We start from the raw sequence: 10,691 nt of genomic DNA, 5'->3' as shown, positions 1-10,691 counted from the left end.
GAGGGACACGGTCCCCATGAGCGAGCCCAACTCTTCGCACCTTGACATCTGTTGCTGGTGTTGCTGGTACATCGTCTGGTGTTCAATTAACCCGCTGCTGTTGACTAACCAAATCGGCGACATGGCCCTCCGTACTGCCGGCCTCTGCGTCTTGAGCTTCACATGGTGGACAATCGTCGAGTACTCAGACGAAGAACGCAGGACGAAACGGTCGTTCGAAGTGCCAGGGTTGTGCATGTTCGAGTTGGGTGCGGTATGCTTGATTTTTACATTGCCCAGCAAATATAAAGGAGTACCAAAATGCAGAACAAACAGAAAAAAAAGACCAATCGCAGAAGGAGTGCTTATCTGTGCGTCATTTTTTAATCTTTGCAATGTACGAACCGAATCACTCGAGCTTCCATGCTAACCATATCGTATTCATCACCACATCGCTGACTGGTCATTGCAATAACGCGAACGCTTTCTCCATACTTTGTCGACATGGCGCCTGACCTCGTGAACATGTCTGCTACTTATCATATAGTGTTCTGGTGTTGTTATCGCTCAATCTAAACAGGCTATCAGAGATCTCATTATAAAGACAGCGATCGCGAAGAATATTGCTAGCCTCCACTTTGATGATACTGAGAACTCGGAACTGACTTTGGTTGAGTCATGTTAATTATCAAAGGTTTGCCGGTAAAGGTGCTTACACCTTCTACCAGGTGCTTGCTGTTGATCGTCAAGTCATTTAACTCAGTTGTCCACAATTAGTGACGATTCGCTCCTGGGAAATTTCGTGAATTTAGTTTGACAAATTGTCCGAAAACAAAGGCGTTAAAGCATGAAAATATTCGTTATCTAATCAATACTGGAGTAGCAGCGTCGCAAGGTCAAATAAGCGAAACCATTTTCTGCTTTCGTGTAAGTTTTCCGTGCGATGACGTATGGTTAACCAACTTCGGGATGCATAAGGTTCATTTCAGCATGTACACCACAACACAAAGCATGAATAAATTGAAACATCACGAGCATTGCGCTCGTCGTCTGCATATTTCACTTTGCTTCTGTGGTGCGCTAGATGCCAAAATTGATTGATGTGTGGGGTTCAACGTTCTAAAACCACCATGTGATTATGACAGACACCATAGAGGTGAGCTCCGGAAATTTGGACCACCTGGGGTTCTTTAACGTGCACTCAAATCTGAGCACATGGGCCTACAGCATTTTCGCCTTCACCGAAAATACAGCCGCCACAGCCGGGATTTGATTCCGCGACCTGCGGGTCAGAAGCCGAGTACCTTAGCCACTAGACCGCCGCGGTGGGGCCGCTGTTAAAATTGAATACAAATTAACACACCCAAGCTAACGCTGACCTAATAAAAGTGCCACCCACATCTTTTCATGGAGGGAACTCGAGTGCCTACATATACAGTGCCTACATATACGAGGTGGCTGCAGTGAACGGTTGTGCAGGTCGAGCAGGTTTTTACGAGCAGACGCTGCCTGCGTCGGCCTTTAGAAGCGAGAGGAGAGGGAGGGGGGCAGAGCAAACTGTCGGCACGTAGACTCAAGCATGCGGCACGATACGCGAGGAGCGAGCATGCGCAGTGGGGGTGTAATTCGCAATTTTACTGCAACATTTGTTCACTTTCAGCGCAATTATTTATTCAACATTTTCAAACGAATGCACCGTTATATCATAAAAGTGAACTTTGAAATCGTTTGTCACAGAACGAACACATTATTCTGAAAAAAAAAACAAAACGCTCTCCGCGAAAATATAAGGAAATATAGGAATTTTTTTTTCACTCCAATAGTGAAAAAAAAGGCTCTGCAGGTTGGCGCCCCGCCACGGTGGTCTAGTGGCTAAGGTACTAGGCTGCTGACCCGCAGGTCACGGGATCAAATCCCGGCTGTGGCGGCTGCATTTCCGATGGAGGCGGAAACGTTGTAGGCCCGTGTACTCAGATTTGGGTGCACGTTAAAGAACCCCAGGTGGTCGAAATTTCCGGAGCCCTCCACTACAGCGTCTCTCATAATCATATGGTGGTTTTGGGACGTTAAACCCCACAAATCAATCTGCAGGTTGGCAGCACTGGGTGGCAGAAGCGTCCCGCGAAAGTAGGTGGTAGGGTGGCGCGTATAGGCACCCGACAGGGGACCAGAGGGTGCTACGAAGCTCTTTGGGCCGCCTCGGTATTGTTTGTACTGACCACCAGGGATACTATGAAAATGGAATGCTTGCTGAACACAGTGACACGCCCCGCCACGGTGGTCTAGTGGCTAAGGTACTAGGCTGCTGACCCGCAGGTCACGGGATCAAATCCCGGCTTTGGCGGCTGCATTTCCGATAGAGGCGGATATGTTGTAGGCCCGTGTACTCAGATTTGGGTGCACGTTAAAGAACCCCAGGTGGTCAAAATTTCCGGAGCCCTCCACTACGGCGTCTCTCATTATCATATGGTGGTTTTGGGACGTTAAACCCCACAAATCAATCTGCAGGTTGGCAGCACTGGGTGGCAGAAGCGTCCCGCGAAAGTAGGTGGTAGGGTGGCGCGTATAGGCACCCGACAGGGGACCAGAGGGTGCTACGAAGCTCTTTGGGCCGCCTCGGTATTGTTTGTACCGACCACCAGGGATACTATGAAAATGGAATGCTTGCTTAACACAGTGACACGCCCCGCCACGGTGGTCTAGTGGCTAAGGTACTAGGCTGCTGACCCGCAGGTCACGGGATCAAATCCCGGCTTTGGCGGCTGCATTTCCGATGGAGGCGGAAATGTTGTAGGCCCATGTACTCAGATTTGGGTGCACGTTAAAGAACCCCAGGTGGTCAAAATTTCCGGAGCCCTCCACTACGGCGTCTCTCATAATCATATGGTGGTTTTGGGACGTTAAACCCCACAAATCAATCTGCAGGTTGGCAGCACTGGGTGGCAGAACCGTCCCGCGAAAGTAGGTGGTAGGGTGGCGCGTATAGGCACCCGACAGGGGACCAGAGGGTGCTACGAAGCTCTTTGGGCCGCCTCGGTATTGTTTGTACCGACCACCAGGGATACTATGAAAATGGAATGCTTGCTGAACACAGTGACACGCCCCGCCACGGTGGTCTAGTGGCTAAGGTACTAGGCTGCTGACCCGCAGGTCACGGGATCAAATCCCGGCTTTGGCGGCTGCATTTTCGATGGAGGCGGAAATGTTGTAGGCCCGTGTATTCAGATTTGGGTGCACGTTAAAGAACCCCATGTAATCGAAATTTCCGGAGCCCTCCACTACGGCGTCTCTCATATTCATATGGTGGTTGTGGGACTTTAAACCCCACAAATCAATCAAAATCAAATCATCGAACACAGTGACACGCTGAAGTGTCAGTGACCTTTTCGGCACGTTTTCAAAGAACGCTTCCTGGGCACTTACATAGTCAGCCGTGACCCCCTTGCTCAAAACTAAAAATAAAAATGATATGCACGTGCAAGTTCGGTTTTACTGCGTCTATCCGCTATGCTACGCATTGGAAGACTGGGTTTTGCTGTGCCTACTCGCTAGGCTGTGTGTTCTGGCGCTACCATCATATCTCGTAAACTGAATTGCCGGGTGCCTATACAAATACACGCAGTGGCGCTTAGTTGCATGCCGTCGAGCCAATTGTCGGCGGATAAAATGCGTTGACTACAGTTTACTGTCAATATCTAAGCTCTTCTCTACTGAATCGGTGCACGACGCCTATGCAACGTAAACATTACCAGCGAATAAAGCACATTCTGCCTTTCATAGGGACGCTCACCGTGGGTGTGACTTCACGATTTCTCACTAAATCACGTCATTGCTGTGTTGTTTCTACGTGGTTAGCTTGTAGTCCGCCTGCTACGCACTGCTGTAGTATCACTGAACTACTTCTTTACATCTTTCTCTTCTGCATGCTACAAAAAAGAGAGAAAGAAACATCGTAGACAGCCCGCATATCTGTGCGAATTGTTCAGTACCACCGTTCACTCATTACACGCATACGATTTTTGCTCTCATTCTGCTCACTATGTAATGCGCGACAGTGGATAAGTCTAGTGAAGAAAGCTTAGTGGCTTACAGCGCTTTGCGCTGCACGGCGTTTACCACATGTACGCAATTATCTTGCGCCAGTAAAAATCTTATTTAGGAACTAAGCACAAAGCTTTCATCGATGGGTTACGAGCGTGACAGTGCTGCAACAATAGCCTAAATAATGGGACACGCATGTTTTTAGGGGCGAGGCTTTTTATAACGGCACCCGTTCATGCCTCGTAGCTGTTGTAGTATGTATTAAATATAACGTTTTGACCTCCAAGGTGGGGCCGGTGAGAGATTTCTTCTGTGTGTTGTTGAACAATAAAAGATAGTGCTCAATGTACATGCCAGTGGCTGCTAAAGGGAATGAGAGACAGGGGAATTAGGCTTTTAGTTAACGCGCACGCTGCGATCCCATTAGCAGCCATTGGCATGTACATTGAGCACTATCTGACAAGAAAGGGTTGCTACGTTATACTCACTGGCCGTAACCTTCTTGGTTTTAGAGAGGTTTAGCGAGCGTTGGGCCGCAGTGCCATGAATACAGTGAACTAGTATATACAATGAACTCTAGATGGTTAAAGGTGGGAAGTAGACACGAAGCGCAAGCCGTAAGAAAGTAAAAGCCGAATTCTCCCGTCTCTCATTTCCCATTAGCAGCCATTGGCATATACATGAGCACTATCTGACAGAAGAAAGCTGCTACGTTATACTCGCTGGGCGTAACCTCCTTGGTTTTAGAAAGGTTTAGCGAGTGTTGTGCCGCAGTGTCATGAATACAGTGAATAAGTATATACCACGAACTCGAGGTGGTTAAAGGTGGGAAGTAGACCCGAAGCGCAAGCCGTAAGAAAGTGTGCGTGTGCCACCTCTTGTTTAGTCATTGGAATGTCCGCTGGATGGCGGTGCTTCTATATGGGGAATATATGATGAAAAGATGCGAGATGGTGGTACTTGGAGTGTTGAATAGATGGATGAACGCACACACAGACAGATGCATGGATGGACGCATGAACGGACGCAGGGGCGGATGCATGGACGAACGCAAGGACGGACGCACGAACAGACGCACGCACGGACGGGTGGATGGATGCATGGACGGTCACACAGACGGACGCATGGACGGACGGAAGCAAGAACGAATGGACATACGAATGCTTCGCCCCCTCTCCATCTTCACTCCGTGGGTATGCTGCCATTTTTTGTTTGTTTTTCAGACAAAAAATGACCGCTGCATTCCGTCAGTCACTAACAATGCCACACAAACGCTGAATACAATGTGAAAAAACAAAATTTTCAGTTAAATCATACGACATTATATATAAGGCATGTCGTCTGAATTATTTTTAACGTCTGGGCTCTTTAAAGCGTCCTTATATCTAAGGACACGGTTGCGCGCGGTAGCTCTGCTTTAAGTACAGCTTGAGTACCGATGTGTCAAAGTTTATGTGACAATAATAGTATTTCTATGTACGGCCAGGTAAACATAACTAAGGCTCCTCACATGATCGATAAACTGCAGTGTTGTAGTTGTACACCTACGAATAACACGTAAGTTCATGGCCTAGAGCCTATTTTTTTTTATTACAACTGAGTCGCTATAAACCGCTGCATTTACACACAATTGAGAGGATGCCAAGGACATTTTGCGATGTGCCTGAAACAGAAAGCAGCACCCACTCTAAAATAATTCTGCTGAATGGAGGGTAGGACGACAATGAACAGCACTCTGGCATGTTGCACTCGCCGATCTTATTACAATGCATTAGCAGCCGAGCAAGATCAAATGCTTTCATACGTCGTTTCAGGAATACGTAGAAACAGTTACACTCTGACATGACCGGACAAACCACACCTTGGGAACATGCATGTCTTACGCACACAAAGAAACACGACGTGGCTAGCAGACGAAGCACGGAGACATCCACACTTCGCCACTTCGGCCATCCCGGAGGCCATGCTCTTAGCCATAGAGTTTTTTTATATATAAACACTGGAGGGAACTCCAGCGCTAGTGTATACATGGGAGCTACCAAGTCGGATCAAAGAAAAATTGCTGGAGTGGAGCTCCTGAGCTCCCGTTGGTGTCACCTCCACATTCTAGACACCATAACGCGGGCGAGTCGTGTTCGAGCGTGGTAGTTTACTGCCCATGCGTCAACTCCCCGCACATGCACTAATGTCCGATTTTGTTCAGTGGCGGCCGCGACGGCAGCGCCTCTTTTCACCATGCTCCTTTTACGTCGTAAGCAGCGCGGAATTGAGCGACGCTGTATAATAACATACATACACTAATTTTGAGGACTGTCACGCACGACAGCATAAGAGGACGCGAACACAATCAGCAAAGAGATCGACTCCATATTACGTAATCCAGCTTGAAGTTTTTTCCGTTAAGCTGTGCCACAAAACGGATTTTGAAAACTTTAAGCACCATTCAAAATACAAATTTTAGTCACAAAGCGAAAAGAATGCTGGAATATGTCGCTATATATTTCACGTTCTTTTCATTTCTGGTGCGATCTAATCGCACGTTCTGACCAGTTTTTTTTTGTCATTCATTGTCAAAGCCGTCGATTGAACCACCGCTCTAAATGTCCCATTGACATTTGATCGGTAACAAACTTTATTTGTGCCTGCATTCGGTGCTCGAGCGCCACAAACGGGGCCTACATCATTGCCGAGGTTGCCGATTACTCGGCGCGGATCACCGCTCGCCGTTGCCGGCTCGCTGGGTCTCTGCCTTTTAAATGCCCCCATGGACCATCCGGACGGTCCAGAGCTGCTGGTCGTCGTTATAGGTCTTCGTGGCTGCCTATAGCCACGGCGGGACCATTCTGGTTCTAAGCGCATATCGCCCGACTGTGTTGGCAGCGAAGCGAAAGAGAGGACAGCCGTTGGAAGCCGCCACTGAAACTAACCGTCTTATGACTCATCCAAGTCGGTTGACAAGCTGTGCCGCGTAAAAGAGCAAGGGGTCGACAACGTTTCGGTTATCTCAATAACTGTTGGGGTTCAACGCTTCAAAACCACGATGGGATTAATAGGGACGCCGTAACGGAGGGCTGCGGAAAGTTCGCCCAGCTGGGATGTTCGGTTGTCTCCTTACCTCGTTTCCGTCGGTGTTATCACCGATAAAGACGATGCTATTGTCAGGGTTGGGTTATCTATTGACATTGTTGAAAAACGGGAAAATCGCGTGGAAGATTCGTGTGGGTCGTCTTTCGAAGGTTCAGGTTAGTGATTAGAAAGCGCCCGCCTTCGTGTGACTAGCCTTACCTTTCGTATGATTTACCTGACTAAGCTTAGCCATAGGAAAACAGGTTGCCCGTTTTCCTGTGACTTAGCCTAAAAATATTGATAACCATACAGAAGAAAAAAACTGAGTACTTTCGCTTCTATGTTAGAGAACTTTGTATCATTCAGTTGTTCTAACATGCACTAACGAGTGCTGCATAGTTCGACTGAACAGTATCTAATAGCTCGGGGGTTCGAAGTTTTCTCACACCTTGAGCTCTCTAAATTTCTGGCGCTGAGTGTACAATTAGAAGGGGAAAAAATGGCAGCATATCCACAGAGATATGATGGAGAGTGGGGCGAAGCATTCTTCCGTCTATGCGTCCTTCTGTGTGACTGTCCATGCGTCTGTTCGTGCGCCCATTCCTGCGTTCGTTCATGCATCCGCCCCTGCGTCCATTCATGCGTCCATTCATGAATCTGTCTGTGTGTCCGTTCATCCATCTATTCAACACTCCAAGTCCCACCATCTCGCATCTTTTTATCATATATTCCCCGTATAGAAGCACCGCCATTCAGTGGACATTCCAAGGACTAAACGAGAGGTGGCACACGCACACTTTCTTACGGCTTGCGCTTCGGGTGTACTTCCCACCTTCAACCACCTTGAGTTCATGGTATATACTAGTTCACTGTATTCATGGCACTGCGGCCCAATGCTCGCTAAACCTTTCTAAAACCAAGGAGGTTACGCCCAGCGAGTATAACGTAGCAACTTTTTCCTGTCAGATAGTGCTCAATGTACATGCCAGTGGCTGCTAATGTGAAATGAGAGACAGGAGGATTCAGCTTTTAATTTCTTACGGCTTCCGCTTCGTATCTGCTTCCCCCCTTTAACAACCTCGAATTCATTCATGGTATATACTAGTTCATTGTATTTATGGCCCTGCGGCTCAACGCTCGCTAAACCTTTCTAAAACTAAGGAGGTTACACCAAGCGAGTATAATGTAGCAACCCTTTCTTGTCCGATAGTGCTCAATGTACATGCCAATGGCTGCTAATGGGAATCGCAGCGTGCGCGTTGACTAAAAGCCGAATGCTGCTGTCTCTCATTCCCCATTAGCAGCCATTGGCACGTACATTGAGCCCTATTTTTTATTGTTAAACAACGCACAGAAGAAATCTCTCACCGGCACCACCTTGGAAGTCAAATGTTATACCCATTTCGGGTATAACATTTGGTGGTTACGTACTACGATGGACGCACAAGCCACGCCATAAGGAGCTTCGCCCCTAAAAATCAAAGCATATCCACGGATTGAATAATGATCAGTGGGGCAAAGCATCCACCAGTCCGTCCGTGCTTCCGTCCGTTCGCGCGAGCATTCATTCATGCGTCCGTCCGTGAGTCCGTCCATCCGTCCGTCCGTACGTTCGTCCATCAATCAGTCCGTCCGTCTGCTGCTTTGTCTGTCCGTCCGTCCATGCGTCCATCTAGTGAACACTCCAAGTACTGCCATCTCCCATCTCGCATCCCCATGTGGCACATACCCGCTCTAGATCGGGTATGTGCTACTTGTGGCTACGTACTACTACTGTAAAGGAGGTTTATTGAAGGACTGAGCAAGCGGGTGGTAGCTCTAAAGGAACGCAGGCGAACCCAGATGACGGTGCTTGATCACCGATCTCGTGCCTTGTTCTTGTGCTGATGATAGCTGACCTGATGGTATCAACGTCTTTCTTATTCACTACAATTACCCCCGGCGAAAAAGTTGAAGCCATCCTGGCGATCTAACACGTGGGGACGAGCGGGTCAAAGTACGGCTTCAGACGGTTCACGTGAACGATATCACGTCCACGCCGACGACGGTCGCTCGGTGGCGTGAGGGGTTCAATGGCGTAGTTCACGGGTGAAGTACGCTCGACCACGCGGTAGGGACCATGATAATTGGAGAGTAACTTGGGTGATACACCAGGGGCGCAGGGCGGTACATGAAGCCATACAAGCGCTCCAGGAACGAACGTTGGTGCAGAACGATGGTCGTCGTCACGGATCTCCTTCTGGCGCTGTTGGTCGGATGTAGTATGCCGCTTGGCTAGCTTGCGGCACTCTTCTGCGTAACGAGCGGCTTCCGAGACAGGCTTGTATTCGGAGGGATCCGGCGAGTATGGGAGTAAAGTGTCGATGGTGTGTGAGGGTTCGCGACTGTACAGGAGAAAAAATGGGGAAAACCCTGTAGTGACTTGCGTAGCGGTGTTATACGCGTATGTCACAAATGGGAGAACGAGGTCCCAGTTTGTTTGATCAGAAGCGACATGCGTAGCGAGCATGTCCCCCAGAGTACGAATAAACCGCTCAGTCAAGCCGTTCGTCTGTGGGTGGTAGGCTGTACTCTTCCGGTGAACCATATGGCACTGTTGAAGAAGTGCTAATATTACATCGGAGAGGAAAACACGCCCTCGGTCACTGAGGAGTTCTCGAGGAGGACCATGACGAAGCACAAAACGATTGAGTATGAAAGTTGCGACGTCTTGTGCTGCAGCTGTGGGGAGAGCAGCAGTTTCAGTATACCGTGTTAGATGATCCACTGCCACGATAGCCCATCGGTTGCCTGCCGTTGTTAATGGTAGTGGTCCGTAGAGGTCAAGTCCTACACGGTCGAATGGGCGGTCTGGGCATGGAAGTGGCCGCAATGAACCTGTTGCAGGATGTGGCGGGCTTTTCCGCCGCTGACATTCGTGGCAGCCGCGAATGAACTGGCGGACGAAGGTAAACATTCCGCGCCAGTAATACCTTTTTCGTAGGCGCTCGTAGGTCTTCAAAACACCGGCGTGAGCACATTGCGGGTCGGAATGAAATGACGCGCAGATGGTAGAGCGCAGCGTTCGGGGAATGACTAGTAGCCATTTCCTACCATCTGCCGAATAGTTGCGCCGGTACAAAAAGCCATCCCGAATACTGAAGTGCGGAGCCTGGCGGCGCAGGGTTCGAGTGGTTGGAAGTGTCGGTGCCTCGGATAACGCGTCAAGAAGCGAAGCGATCCATGGGTCATTGCGTTGTGCAGAAGAGATGGTGTCCTCGTCAAGCGCTGACAACGTGTTGTCCGAGGAAACAGATGCGATGTCCGGGGATAGGGGAGATCGTGACAGTGCATCAGCATCGGCATGCTTGTGGCCGGAACGATATACCACGCGAATGTCATATTCTTGAAGCCGAAGAGCCCAACGGGCAAGACGACCTGATGGGTCCTTAAGCGACGATAACCAGCATAATGCGTGGTGGTCCGTTACTACATCAAAAGCACGGCCATAAAGGTATGAACGGAACTTGACAAGCGCCCAAACGATCGCCAAGCATTCTTTCTCGGTGACGCTGTAGTTTGATTCAGCCTTGGTAAGAGTTCTGCTGGCGTAGGCGACGACATAC

Source organism: Rhipicephalus microplus, unplaced genomic scaffold, assembly GCF_043290135.1.
Source record: "Rhipicephalus microplus isolate Deutch F79 unplaced genomic scaffold, USDA_Rmic scaffold_14, whole genome shotgun sequence".
Classification (NCBI taxonomy): domain Eukaryota; kingdom Metazoa; phylum Arthropoda; class Arachnida; order Ixodida; family Ixodidae; genus Rhipicephalus; species Rhipicephalus microplus.
This window is presented reverse-complemented; position numbering follows the sequence as displayed.